General features: G+C 46.8%; 1 protein-coding gene across 1 annotated transcript in view; it reads left to right on the top strand.

Moving 5' to 3' along the window:
- Positions 1-14,879, top strand: part of ERN1 (endoplasmic reticulum to nucleus signaling 1) — a 749,808-nt gene that overhangs the window by 678,564 nt on the left and 56,365 nt on the right. The gene's annotated exons all lie outside the window — the stretch shown is intronic.

Here is a 14,879-nt window from a genome sequence, read left to right as displayed (position 1 = left end):
GGAATTCAAAGAAGCCTTTTGGACTACTTGCTAATATTCCTCCACTGCGAACTAGCTGCGTTTCTGTCTTTTTACTGTCCAGTCTCTGGAAGGATAGTCATATTTGAACTTTATTGTCAACTTATTGAAAATGTACTTCCTGGAAACCGATTGCAATATGAACAGAACCAGGGATGCTGGTGGCAGATATAGCACAGAACCTCCTGTTATGAACAGGGTGGTTTCTCCAGCTTCACTTCTGCACTAACAAGGTCCTACTTGTCTAGATGGTATTTATTATTTTATTGTTTAAAACGCAGACCTAGCTCGAGAGCAGCATAGAGCTGTGCAGTGTGTGGGTTGCCAGCATTTGGGCTGTGAGTTGGGTGGTGGGGGGGGCAGACTGCATCAGTATGTCCATGATCAGGTGGTGTTGAAAAATCTGAAAAATCCATGCTTTGAGAGATCTGAGAAATTGTAGAATTGTGGGGGCATTCCAAGCCGACACCAGGATTGAGTTCCAGATGGTGGGAGCATGACAAGAGAAGGCTTGCTTGTGTTGTATTTCAATACGGTCGATTTGCTGTGCAAGTAGCCTGTGCCAACCGATATGTGGAGCTTAGCTACCAGGTGCACTGGTGTGCTACTCATGACTGCTTTGTAGTTATATGCAGTCTTGAACGGTATCCTAGCTTGGCGTGGAAGCCAATGTAGTTTGCATAAGATGGGGGTGATTTGATAAATGTTCTGCACACCCATAAAAGGGTGTATTGAAGCATGGTGGGCTACATTTAGGGGTGCCAAGTGAGCAGCTGGGAGCCCCATCAGGAGGGCATTGCACACATCGATGTGCAAGAGCACAAGGGCCTGCACTACAGTTTGTAAGTCCTGAGGTGGGATGAAGGGCTTGATTTTGTGAAGGGTGGAGGGTCGGGCAAGGCTGTTTGGGCCTTCTTGGATATGTTTTTTCTGGAAGGACAGGCTGCTGTCAATGGCGAAGCCTAAAGATATTGCTGAGTCGGAGAGTTGTGGATCAAATCCTTCTAGGCTCTTGGCATTGAGCCATTGTTGGACACGTTTCTTAGCGGGCGGACAAATGAGGACGAATTTAGTCATGGAAGGGTGCAGTTTGAGATAGACGGTAGACATCGAGGACGGTATGATAGCTAGGTAATCACAGAGACAAATGATGTCCTGTGCTCTATTTACTCTCGTGTACAACTGAGTATTTTCTGTGTATTGATGGATGGCTATATTTGGAGTGCCCAGACGCTCCATATAAAGGTTAAAAAGGATTGGTGAGAGGATGGAGGCTTGGGAGAATCCACAGGAGACCTGCAGTTGGTCGGAACGCAACAGGTTTATCTGGACGGCCTGGTGTCTGCCCAAGAAGTAGGAAGTAAACCAATTCAGGACCGTGCCAGAGAATCCCATCCTGTTGGCAAGGAGGGAGAAAAAGATGTGATGGTTGATGGTGCCAAATTCAGCTGAGAGGTCAACGAGGCATGTTTCCCTTATCCATGATTTGGAGGACGTCATCGACCCATGGATGGTGGCTGTCTCGAAGCTTCTCTTGGAGCGGGACCCAGACTGATAGTCATTTAGGAGGTGAAGTTGTTCTATTTTTAGAGAGTACTTGTTTAGTGGCTACTTTTGTCAAGATTTTGCCTATAAACAGGAGTTTCGTAAGGGGCCACTACTTGGGAAGATCATCTGGATCTAGGATTTGGTTTTTCCCGGAAGAGACTCTATAAAACAAGACTTGAGGGTATCTGGGAATGACCCTTATGTGAGGGAGGCATTAATGATGCTGAGGGGCACGTTGAATGCCTGTCCATTGTTTAATGATGGAGGCTGGGATGATCTTTTCAGAGTAAGAAGTAGGTTTGAGGGAGGCAATAGTTTTAGGAGATCACACGGCGTGAGAGGACAGAATTCAGTCCAGAGGGGTAGTGTGCATGCAGGGGGGCAGTAATGCTTTGAGAGGTTGATTCAATATGGTCTCGGAATTTGTCTATTTTTTTTCAATAAATAATGTGTTGATTCTGTTGCATTTTTCCTGAGTTGCTCATACCTCTGGGTCGAGTGAGGGTTTGATACAATGCTGTACTACTTCAAAGAGGGCTTTGCTCCTGTTAGAGGCTGCCCCAATGGCGGTAGAGTAGTAAGCAGCTTTGGGCTCAGAGTTGGACGGCGCAGAGAGATTTGATGTTGATGTCTCCAGGCTTAAGGTTTGTGCACCACTGTTTCTCTAGATCTCGGATTGAGCGTTTGTCAGAGGTGAGCTCAGAGGTGTACCATGGGGCGGATGGTTTAGCCTGAACGAAGCTTGTTTTTACTGGGGGGGGCACAAGTGTCCCAGATTCATAGCAGATATGCTGAATCATTTTAGGGGTTCGCTGTGGTGTGGGAAGTCTGCAATGTTTGCCTCTAGCTCATTGACATTGGACATCCTGCTCACCACTCTCTACGTAAATTATTTTTCGTCTGGCATTGCATGATGCCGGTATTTTCCATCACAGCCTGGTACGGCAACAAGGTTACAAACTCAAGCTGCAAACAAGTAATCAAGGTTTTATATTGGCAATAACCTCAGTACTTGGAACCAATTCCACTTGTGTCTTGGTTCAGAGAAAGACGTTTTGCCAAACTGACAATTATTTGGTGAACCACCCCAGGCATAACCTCATTTTGAATTATGCACCCCTCATTAAAAAGATTATTTTCCATTTTACTTATTCTTTTTTCACAATTCTTTTTTCTCCAAATGTACCAAACAATTTAAGTAGCATTAATTTCATTAGTAACTTTAAAGGTGATTCAAACTCCAGTTTGGGGGAGTGGTATTTCTGGGTTGAAGAGATCTACCTTGAATTAGTGGGTCCTGCAGGACATAAAGTTAGAGGGGAAATTAAAATATACCAACTACTCTGCACCCATAACCCAGCCCTTTGTGAGTGAAACCTGTGTCGAGCCCAACAACACACACAGCTGCTACTCTCCACACCAGCCAAAACTGATAGGTTTATATTTCATACTTGACAAATACATGTCCATTGCCATTCTCAACATTGTCCCATCCACATTCGATACAGCTATCGGCCTCCCTTCCCCAGCGCATCTAAACAATGGGACTATTCTTAATAAAAAGCTTGCACTCTTCAATGACCTCTGCCCCAACATATCACCTCAATGCCAGCATATTTGCTGTTGTCCTCCGATTTTGCAACTTTGTCCTTCCAACGATTTCAAGCACAGTTCACATGCTGTAGCAAAAACATCCTTGATACAAATCTCCTCTCCATTACCCCCATGTTTTCCACACTCTAAATTACCAGCCTCCTCTAATCACACTCTCACGCATACAACTATTACTTTCAAATACCTCAGGCTCACACTTAAATCTGCCCTCGATAGATTTTGTTTCCCTCAACATTATTCTGGACTACCACTCAGTTAATGCCCTCCACACTCGGTCTTGCATATGCCACTCTTGGTCCCTACACTCGTTTAACATGACTCTCAAAACTGCCTTTCACTCTTTCTACCCAACTCCTTCTCAGGATATAGTCATCACCCTTGGATTACCTTTGAAATCTGGATATATAAAGTCATCCGGCCACTTTTACTTTCTATGGGCATTCACTTGATGCATACAAAAGTACTCCAGTTACAGCATTCACCGCCTTTGGCAGGGCCTAATCCTGCTTGTTAAGGCAGTTTTTATACCACCACCTGTTGAGGATGCTACAACAACTAACCCTAGGGGAAAGGCAAAAACACCTGACAAGAAAGGGAACCTAAACGTCTTTTAAATGTGGTTTGCGTGGTCGGAGTGACCAGGCTTAACTCTCAGATGCCCGGGTCGACCCAGAGTTGCAATTAGTCCATGCACACAAATCCAGAAAATACTGATGTACTGAAAAATATACACTTTAATAAAGTCACTTGTATAAAATGATCAGATCAAGTAAGTACTTTAGAGGTTCATAAACAGTATTCAACAATTAACAAACCTATTTATAAAATCAGTAATGTTGATATAAGGACTGTCCCAATCTCTAGAAGTGGGTGTTAGGAAGAATTTTCAGTTTCTTTGCTAATTCCCTTTAACCTGAGACCCTCAGCATTTTTGCTGGACTCTTGTACTTTTTTGATTTTAATCTATTGAGTGAATGGAACTTTTTTCCACTTATTCATTCTTTTTCTATTACTGGGATTTTTCTTTTCACTGTGTTATGGATTCTGGTAAACTCCATATGTTTAATACAGGCATCCGTTTTTTGCTTTGTGACACCCAGCACCCTGTATGCAGTGTTACTGAAAAGTCCCTTGGACTTCTCTTTATATTTAAATACATCTTCTTGTGAGAACTACAGTTCCCAAGAATAGTAAGATAACTTGTATCTTACTTACCTTTTCTTTGTGGGTCCAGCACACACACACCCTATGTGGGGTGCTGGGGGGTTACATTGCAACTCCTTCTCCCACTCCTCCTGTAACATTTTGTTACAACTAACTTAAATGGCTGGTGGGAGTGGTTACCCTTTACTACCTTTTGTGCAGGTTACTAGCAGGCTGATTTCTCAGCTGCAGTACAGCACCTATGGGTGACCATTTTCTCAAAATGGCCCGTTTTCTTTTTTGCCATTTTTCATTTGTCAGTTCTTTCTGGGCGTATCTTTTAACCTTGTAGAGTAGATTTGAGTCCTTTGTACGTTTCGTCTTTGTCAGGATATGCCTGGCTGAAACCAGTTCTAGCGGCTGGCTGTCCTGGAGGACAGCCAATCTTAGGTGATTGACAGCTCCGAGTGTGTGAGTGACTGGGATCCAGCATAAAAGGGGAGAATTTGTGGACTACAGAGTCGACCACTGGAACAAGGAATCTGAAGCAGAAGACAAGCAGAGACGCCAGTACCACCTTCCAGACCTCGAAAGCCCCGGTGAAGCCTTGCAGCTGTGGTGACCCTGTTTTCACATCGACGGGGAAGACCTGCCAAGGACGACTTCCACCCTTAGGCTGGTGGGACCAACTAGCCTCAAGACATTCTTCATTTTTGGCCATCTCCCAACTTGCTGTGACTTTCCTCAGCTGCAGAAACCCAATACATGGGGTACCTGGACCATTATCAAGTGCATTGTCTTCCGAAGATCGAATTCGGCTAAAACTTTGCAGACGTCAGTGTGGACCTCCAGAGGCAGGACATTCTCACCAGAAATCCCCTCACCAAAGTTCAGGACCGAGTAATCGATAAGAAACCGACCAACAATATTCATTTCTTCTTGGCGCTAAGAAAAAGGCACCAAAACCACAAAGAGCCGCTGGAGTGAGTTGAATCCATTGCTGCCGACTCCTTCATCTGAGTGCTGCCGCAGAAGATTGCCAGATGTTCCCCCCCCCCTTTCGTTACCACAACCAAGGAGCAGGAATCTGGGTCTGCAACCTTGCACCTTGAATCAAGCCAGCTACAATTTCTTCTTCACTTTCAAGGTAATGTGGGGTATGGGTTGTAATTACCTTGTGCCATTTTCAGTGCTTCCTGGATTGGGAAGTGCTGTTTTCTTCAACTGAGAGTTGACCTCAACTTCTTTTGTGCAGGCCTTGCAGCTTGTTCACTATCAGGCAGGCTACCCTTGAGCTCCTGTGTTTCTTACAGAACCACTGGCTGGTTAGTTAACTTCGTCTGAAGATGTTCAGAATTGGAACTGTCCATTTGACTTTGGCAGTCCTTGTTTCCCAAAGGTCCATCAGTGAGGTTGTCTCCCCTTTTTGAGAAAACCCCCAGACAGACACGCGTCTTCACCGATCCAACAGGGACACAAGCTCCAGGAAGAACTGCAAGCCCTGTTGTCAAATGGTACCGATGAAGAGGTGCTTCCCGATCTGAGAGGGTCAGGCTGGTACTCCCGGTATTTCCTGGTACCCAAAAAAGGAGGTTGTTTCGGCCCATTCTGGGCTCTAAACAAGTTCCTGAGAAAAGACACATTTAGTATGGTGACAGTGAGAGAAATTCTGCACGCTCTCAAGCTTCAGAACTGGCTGGTGTCCATGGACCTGCAGGATGCCTACTTCCATGTGCCCATACATCAGAAGCACAGGAAATTCCTGCGGTTCCTCATTGGGGACAAGCACCAACAGTTCAAAGTGCTGCTGCTTTTTGGGTTAACTTCCGCTCCAAGGGTCGTCACCAAGCTCGTGGCAGTAGTCGTGCCTCACCTCAGGAGATCCGGCGCCGACTGGCTGATCCGGGATAAGTCAGCGGAACAGGTTTTGACTCATCTTGACGACACCAGTTCATCGGGGCAGTCCTAGACACTAGGGCAAGGAAGGCCTTCCCTCCCGAGGAGCGAGCCGACAACATACAACAGATGATCCAGTTGTTCGGGAACCACGCCACCTTACCAGCGGCTTCCTTTCTCTGCATTTTGGGCCTCATGGCCGCCTGCATTTTCCTGGTGCCAGAGGCCAGACTGCGCATGAGATCCCTCCAGTGTCTCCTACGGGACCAGTGGTCTCAGTTCTAGGAGCTCTCTCGGATCCTCTCAAGGTGTCCAACCAGGTAGCTTGCGGACTCAGCTGGTGCGACACATGCTCAAATTTGATGGTGGGAGAACCCTTCTGGCCTTCCTGGCCTCAGGCCCGAGTGGTCACGGATCCGTCGCTGAAGGGTTGGGGCGCTCACTGCAGGGACTTACAGGTGAGCGGCCTGTGGACTGTCGGAAGCCAGGTGGCATATCAACAGGCTGGAGTTACAAGCCATCAAGCCAGCCCTGAAGGCTTTCGCCCCATCACTCAAGGGGAAGCATGTCCTGATTCTGACGGACAACATGGTGGCCATGCACTACTTAAACAAGCAAGGTGGAGTGCATTCCCGTCCCCTCTGCACAGAAGCGCTGCAACTGTGGTTTTGGATGCTAAAGAATCAAATCTCGGTCTTGACCGTGTAAAGAAACGCACTGGAGGCGTGTGTCTGTACTCCTGGTCTCTATATGGCACAGGAGAGGCACAGAGGACCCCAGCCAAGATTCTCTATACGGTGTAGCTATGGTCGATCAATCAAGGCCTAACTTCGCAGGAGGTGATGCGGGCTGGTTCTTAAGTACAGTGTAGTCCCCAAGTACCCACAAAGGAATGTCCACACACTGTATTAGTTTAAACACAGTATTTATATAAATAAGGTTTAATGTCATATACACTATCACGATAATACACTTTGTGCTCCGACAATTCTAAAATGGTAAATATATACAGTTCTAGGTTGTACCATGATTACTCTGATTCAATTAAAATGCATCAACTGTACTCCGTTAAAATAGCATACGAATCAACACAGCAAAACGATATCAACCATAGACTTAGGAGGAAGACAAGTTGGTTATACAATTGGCAGAATACTGGCCCTGTTACCTAGACACAGTCCTGTATGAGGATACCCCCACCTGGGCAACCTGTTACTGAAGATGCACTACAAGCCCAGTCCATATATTGTCTATTAGAGTCTTATCTTCTTCTATAGTTCTGCAACCCAAATGTATCTTGTGTTGTAGAGTTCTTCGGGGAATCGACGGGCCCTTCTTGAGTGTACTCCTTTTCAAGCGGGAGCCACGGGTCGCCAAACTTCTGAGATGAAGAAAGGATAAATGTTGTCGTTGAGGCAGCAGCTTCGGTACTTGCGGTGCTCGTAGACGAGTGATTGAAAACGTCCTGCAACAAGGTAAGGCGTGCAGTGCACCTCGACGATGATGGTCTTCGGGTGGCAGGAAACACACCGGAGGATTCTCCTCGGTCGTCAACGACCTCGACTTATGAACAAGGGAGTCCTTGGATCAAATGTTCTTAGGCAAAGGGAGCACGACGGCTCTGGTCGGTGACGGCGGTCGTCGAAGGTGGACGGCTGTCCTGTGCTTTTCTTCGTTCTCCTTGGCGGTCCCCTTCTCCGGTCGGCAGCCTTTCGTAGGTCTGTCTACCAGGGAGCTTTGGCAAAGAACAGCTGGTGCACGATGGTCCCTTGCAGCTCGGGGAGCGGTCTCCTTACCAGATCTTCTCTTGGATCAGTTCTTGAAGGCACAACAGCTTTCAGATTACACGGAAGGTAACAGCGGTTCACCTTCTTCCTCCGACTCGGCTTCGTGAGTAAGCATCAAGTATCAACTTCAGCTTCTGAACGATTTCTAGCAGTGAGAGGCCCCCAGATATACTGTTGATCTCCCATTCATTCTGCTGGGTCACACTCAGGCAACCAATCATTCAGAAGGGCATTCAGGCAGTCAGGCAGCCAATCAGGCGCACGGTGCATTCAGGCCATTCTTCTCCATCCAGACACTCACAACACAGAATGTAGATTCAGACAAGCACTCTGCCATTCAGCACTACACACTGCATTCATACCAGTTTTGGGCAGGGCTGTCTCAATCATTGTTTCAACCACCCATAACACAGAATGCATATTCGTCACACACTCCATTCACCCAGGTCCCACCTCACAAGCGTACCCACAACATACGGTCATTGGGAAGGCTCCAGCAAGTCTGGTCAGCACTTACCCCACACTACCATATATGGAACTTCCACTCAACAGCCAGTCGGGGGGAAGGGACAAAGTCCGGGCTTCACGGGACTTTGGGAAAAGTAAGGTAACAGGCGATAGAAAGCAATAGGCCATGGGGAGCCATCTTGGCTCCATCAGGAATCCACTTATTCCAATGACAGGGCCTGGGCATCGCAAAATGGAGGACGCTCAGGGCACCTGTCAATTCAGCACAGAGCTGCCACCAGCCTGTACCCTGCTCTGTGGGCGACCTCTCTAAGGAAGTACTTGAGGTGTTGCTGGCTGCACGCAGACCATCTACAAGATCTTTGTACGAGTTCAGGTGGATAATATTTGAGGCGTGGTGCAGGGAATGATAGATTAACCCCATCTCTTACCCCACCACTACAGTGATGAAGTTCCTTCTGTCACTGGCCTCTTTGGGTCTTCAGGTCACCACAGTAAAAGGATATTTGGCGGCCTTGTCTGTTTAAAAGATCCCCGGCTCAAGGTTTGTTTTTACGATCCAGATTATGGCACAATTCCTGAAAGGCCTTGTAAATAATTTTCCGCCAACCCTCTTTGTTGTCCCAGGATTGGACTTTAATCTGGTTCTGACATTTCTGATGGCGGCTCCATTTGAGCCTATGCACTCTTGTCACTCAAGTCTTCTCTCTTTCAAAACAGCCTTGTTGGTGGATATTACATCAGCTAGATGGGTGAGTGAACTGCAGGCCTTGTTCTGTAAGCCACCCTTCCTGTGTTTTTTCCAGGAGAAAGTTTCACTCTTGGTAAGGCCTGGCTTCTTCCCCAAGGTTGTCTCAGAATTTCACCTGTCGCAATCCATCGACCTTCCGGTCTTCTATCCTCCTCCATATCCTTCTAAGCAGGAGAAGCGGTTGATTTCAGGAGAGCTGACCAGCTCTTTGTGGCCTTTTCCTTAGCCCGAAAGGGCCTGCCCATAACCAAGCAGACTTTATCCTGTTGGATAATTTCCTACCCGCCTCCTTCATTTACTGCTTTGGGAATCCATCAGATGTGGAATCTGCGGGAGAAAGGCAATACATTGATCCATCACCAAGTCAGTGTGAAAGAGAAGATGCGCACCGACTTTCTGAGCAGGGATGGATGGGAGGGCAGATGCGGAATCTGTGTTAGAAGAATCCATAGAAAGAACATTACGTTAAGTAATTTCTCCTTCTCATTCCTTTCCGTCTGCCAGGGATCCACAATACAATAGCTGTTTTGCTCAGCAGGAAACTAAGGTCCTGTCATGAATGTGAACTTCACCAGTGCCAAGTCCTCAATCTCTTCTCCAAGTGGGGGAGTCCAGAGATCGACCTGTTCGCTACTGCGGCCGACAACAAATGCACCAAGTTTTCTAGCCGGTTTCACCAAGAAGGGGAATGCAGGGATGCACTGTTCCTGTACGCTTTTCCACCAATCCCTCTGCTTCCTCAAGTTGTCAGTACACTCCAACAGTCACTGCATGATGATCCTGGTGGCCTTAGCAAATTTGGTTTTAAGACCTGCTTCACCTGTCTGTGGTGCACTGCACCAGACTGCCCCTGCTTCCCCACCTGCTGCACTGAGACAGCAGGTCAATACTACACCACGACCCAGCATCCCTTAACTTGATGGCCTGGCTCCTACAGCCCTAGAGTTTTGAAACATTCTGCTGCCGCCAGAATGCAAAAGAATCCTCGCCCAGGACAAGAGCGGCATCTAAGTTTGCCTGCTGCAGAAGCAAGTGGAGACACTTTATGTTGTGGTGTGCAACTCAACACCTAGATCCGTGCCACGTTCCACGTTCAGGCTGCACAAGTCTTGCCATACCTCCAATCTTTAGCAGAAGCCGGTCTGATGTACTCCATCAAGGTGCATTTAGCAGCAATATCACGCTACACGCGTACTTTACATCAAACTTACTTGTGGTCTCCTAGATTGGTGAAGGAGTTCCTCAAAGGATTGTTTACTCTGTTTTCCCCGGTTTGAGACCCAGCTCCAGCGTGGGAACTCAATGTGGTCCTTTCAAGGCTAATGGGCCCTCCTTTTGAGCCTTTTACACAGAGCCTCCTAGAAATTTCTCTCCTGGAGGATGGCATTTCTAGTTGCTATCACTTCGACCAGACTGGTGGGTGAAGGGCAGGCCCTCTCCAGCAAACCCCCCTTCTTGACTTTTAACCAGTGTAAGGTGGTTCTGCGTACAAAGCCTTCCTTCATGCCAAAGGTCCCCTCTGCATTCCACCTTAATAAACCAATAATTATACAGGTGTTCATTGGCTTGCTCCTGGCGGAGTAGTGCTTAAATTCTCTGGATGTTGCCCGAGCCCTTAAGTTCTAAGTTGCTCGCACAAGGGAGCCCTGAAAGCCAGCACAACTGTTTGTTGCCTTCTGACCTGTCGGCAAGGACAACGCCCTTTCAAAATCTTCCATTGCGAGATTGCTGTTGGCTTGCATTTCCCTCTGCCATTATCTGGCCAACGGGCCCCTTCCAGGAAGACCAAGAGCAGACTTAATAAGAGCTGTGGCTTCTACTATGCCATTCCTGTCCAGTGTTCCACCGCTCAAGATCTGCAGAGCAGCCACATGGAGGTCTGTCCATACATTCAGAAGGTTCTACTGCGCTGATGGGGGTTCCAGAGAGGAGTCCCGAGTCGGCCAGGCAGTGTTTCGCAACCTGTGTGCGTGAGGGGAGTGTTCCAGAGGTGAGTTGGTTACTTCTTTTGAGCTGTGCCTCTGCATGTTTTTGGGGTTGGGTAAATGTACTGCTGTGAAATCTTATTAAAGAGCATGTGAATCCATGAAAGATCCAATGGTCGAATGATTAAGTTACTAACATACAACTCCTGTTCTCCAGCATTGGTATCTTTCAATGATTCTAATGCGACCTCCCTGCTTAACCCTCTCTGGCTCTTCTTGGTGCCTACTGCCACATTACGTGCGCTACCAAATCAGAAGATGGCCACCAGGGATGGAGCTAGGGGCACCTGTCTAGTTTGGGCAGTATGACCCAAAATGACTAATAGTTCACTAAAGTGACAAGCAGTTTAAAAATGTAAAGTTAAACTGCTTTAATGTTACCAAGGATTCCCTGCCTGATGACATGGAATGGTCCAGAGCATGTGAATCCATGAAAGCTTTTAATGCTGGAGAACAGGAGTTTACAAGTAAGTAACTCTATCCATAATGAGTGCTATTGTCGAGTTTGTTAAATCAAAGTGACATTGGAGTAGTCGGGTAATCTGTTTATTGAATGCACCGAAGTGAATGAATTGAGAATTTTAATATTCAGTCATTTGGTTTTTAAGTATTTTCAAAGATTATATATTTTGGACAATAATAATGCTAGTAAGTCAGATTTCTCTAGTGATTGATGTTATTCGATGCTGGGATTTTGGGTAAAACATATTTTGGATGGTGATGGGAAATGGATCAAGATGAAATATATATTGATGGAATGTATTCTGATCTGTATGTTTTGTGTGAAGTTGTATGTGTTTATTTGTTTCATTCAGTGTTAGTTTAATCAACTTTTCACACTTATTACAAATCATATCAATACAAATATGACATATATATATATATATATTACAATAATCATGTAAACAAAATTGTATTCATCACACATTATCTATAAAATGTGCATTTAGAAATTGAAGATGTTCACTCTGGCCCAGATCCTCCAAGCTGTCGATCTGCAGGACTGTTTGGTGTCATTGGACCTTTAGAATGCCTACTTCCATGTACCTATGCATGTGAAGTACAGTAAGTACCTGAGATTCGTCGTGGTCCAGCATCATACCACTTCAGAGATCTACTATTTGGTCTTTCTTCGCCACCCAGGGTTTTCGCCCAGCTACTGGCGGTAATGGTGGCTCTCCACAGGACGGAGGGCATTGATATCAATCCCTTCTTGGCTGACTGGCTCATCCGAGCTCACACTCCAGACCAGGCATCAGAACACCTGTTCAGCACATGCAGTCTGTTGCACACCTTTAGCTTTTACTTGAAGTTCAAAAAGCCTCAAGTTTTGCCGTCCCAATCCCTCTGAATAATCGGGGTGGCCTTGGCAGACCAGTTCCACCTGAGGACCGTGTGGCAAACTTCTCTTGGATGATATGAATCCTCCAGTCCCAGGATCCAGTTCCTGCCTAGGCCTTCATGCGCTTGCTGGGTCCCGCGGCCTTCTGAATTCTGTGGTCCTGCAGACCTGATTGCGCATGAGGTCGCTTCAGTGACTCCTCCGTTGCCAGTGGTCTCAATTTCAGTGTCACATATCAGATCTTCAGGTGTCCAATCAAGTTTCTCAAAACTTGACATGGTGGTACCTGTGGCACAACCTGTTGAACAGTATGTTTTGCCAACCCTGGCCTCCGCTAACTGCTCACTGATGCGTCCCAGGTTGGGGCACGCACCTCTCTGAGCTGATCCTCAGAGTCTCAAGAACACATCAACTTGCTGTAGTTGAAGGCAATCCCACCCATCTGTACATGGCAAATTTGTGTTGGTCCTGACGGACAACACCATAGCCATGTACTACCGTAACAAAGCAGGCGGTGGCATTGGGCCCTGGTGAACGAAACGAGAATGTCATAGCAGATGCTTTGAGCAACAGACTTCTGCCTCCCATGAGTAAGAGCTGTCCCTGGAAGTTCTGGAGGGTATTTTTGATTCCCACTGTGGAACTGTTAAAGTAGACCCATTTGCTTCCAGTGTGAACAGGAAGTATGATTGGTTCGGCTTCAGGGAATTTCTTCGTCAAGGAGCTTTGGGGGACATATTGAAGGTTGATTGGACATTCAACCTCCACTATGCACTAGTGCAGATCACTGTCATTCAGCTGCTTCTCAGACTGCAACTGTTCGGGTCCACGTTAATATTGATCGCTGCATACTGGGCTCAGAGAATGTCGAACCCAGAGTTGGTTGACATGTCCATCGGCTCTCCCTGGTGCTTCCCGAGGAGAATGGATATGCTCTCACGGTCAGAAAGGAAGTTCATCCATCCGAACCTTCATTCTTCGCCATTAAGAGGCTGGGATCCATGAGTGGGACTTGTCGGATGGTGTCCTGGATGTACTCAACTCCATTCTAAGACCTGCTACTAAATTTGTCAGTAGATGACGGAAATATGCTGCTTGGTGACGAAAGAGGTATCTTTTGCCATCTTTGGCCCAGGCCAGCCTGAAAATCAGCACTGTGAAGGGGTACCTGTCCACTATGACTGTCTTTAAAAGGACCCCTGAGCAAGGCTCGTTCTTAATTCGCACTGCTGTGTAGTTTTTGCGAGGATTGTGCAAGCAGTTTCCAGAGCGCTAGTTTGTGGTTCCGGTATGGGATTTGGATTTAGTGTTGACATTCCTTATGGCTGCACCGTTTGAGCCCCTGCATTCATACTCTGAGATTGCTCACCCTTAAGATGGTTTTCCTTGTTGCCATCACTTCCGCAAGGCGAGTGTGTGAATGAGTGAGCTTTAAGCATTGTCTACTAAATCGCCCCATTTAATTTCTCCAAAGTGAAGTGTCTTTCCTTCCAAATATGGTGTCTGATTTTCATCTCTCAAAAGATCCTTCTTCCAATGTTTTTTCCTCCGCCCATCCTTTCAAGGCAGAGGAGTAATCCCATTGGCTGGACCTAGTGCACGCTCTCTGCTACTATGTCTCTCGGACGAGGAATGTCAGGAAAGATGAGCTTTCTGTGCTTCATGCTGGTGCACATTCTGGCAGGGTTGTGACCAAACATTCCCTGTCAAGGTGGATCATTCTTTATATCTTAGAATGCTATGATCTGTCTATGAAGGGTGTGCCTGAAGGTCTCGGGGCTCATTCTACCAAAGGTCTGACTGTCACCTCTGCCCTACAGAAGGGTGTCTTTCTCTTGGACATTTGCCAAGATCCTACATGGGCTTCTCTGCACTTGTTTGCCAAACATTACTGCTTGGATTCTCTTACAGGATGCCAGTTTTCGCCGGGCGGTCCTGCAGAGTTTTCTGGTTTAGGTGGTGTCCTCCCGCCTCCATATCCACATTCTGCTATGGGAGTCTTATAATGGATGAGAAATCAGTGGGAGTTGGGCATCCATTAGAAAAACAAATTACTTACTTTTTGCTAATGTTCTTTCGGATGGATGTTCTTGCCAGAGATTCCTCATCGCCCTCCTAAATTTCTCCTCTTGCTGCATTGTTTGTACACCGTTTTTGTTCTGTGGTCCCTCGGCGAGTGCTAGGGGAAAAAAGGTGGAAATGAGGTGGCAGGGTGCGGCATCTCGATATGTTTTGGCCCAGACGTCCTGTCCGGTGCGTAGAGGCGTTAGGGGTAGGAGGGGGGACCGTGCTGCGCCCCATAGTGGCTGCACAGGGATACAAATATC

This window comes from Ambystoma mexicanum, chromosome 3q, assembly GCF_040938575.1.
Source record: "Ambystoma mexicanum isolate Mex_15411 chromosome 3q, UKY_AmexF1_1, whole genome shotgun sequence".
NCBI classification, from domain to species: domain Eukaryota; kingdom Metazoa; phylum Chordata; class Amphibia; order Caudata; family Ambystomatidae; genus Ambystoma; species Ambystoma mexicanum.
Note: the sequence above shows the minus strand (reverse complement) of the source record. Positions and strands in the feature narration are given on the sequence as shown.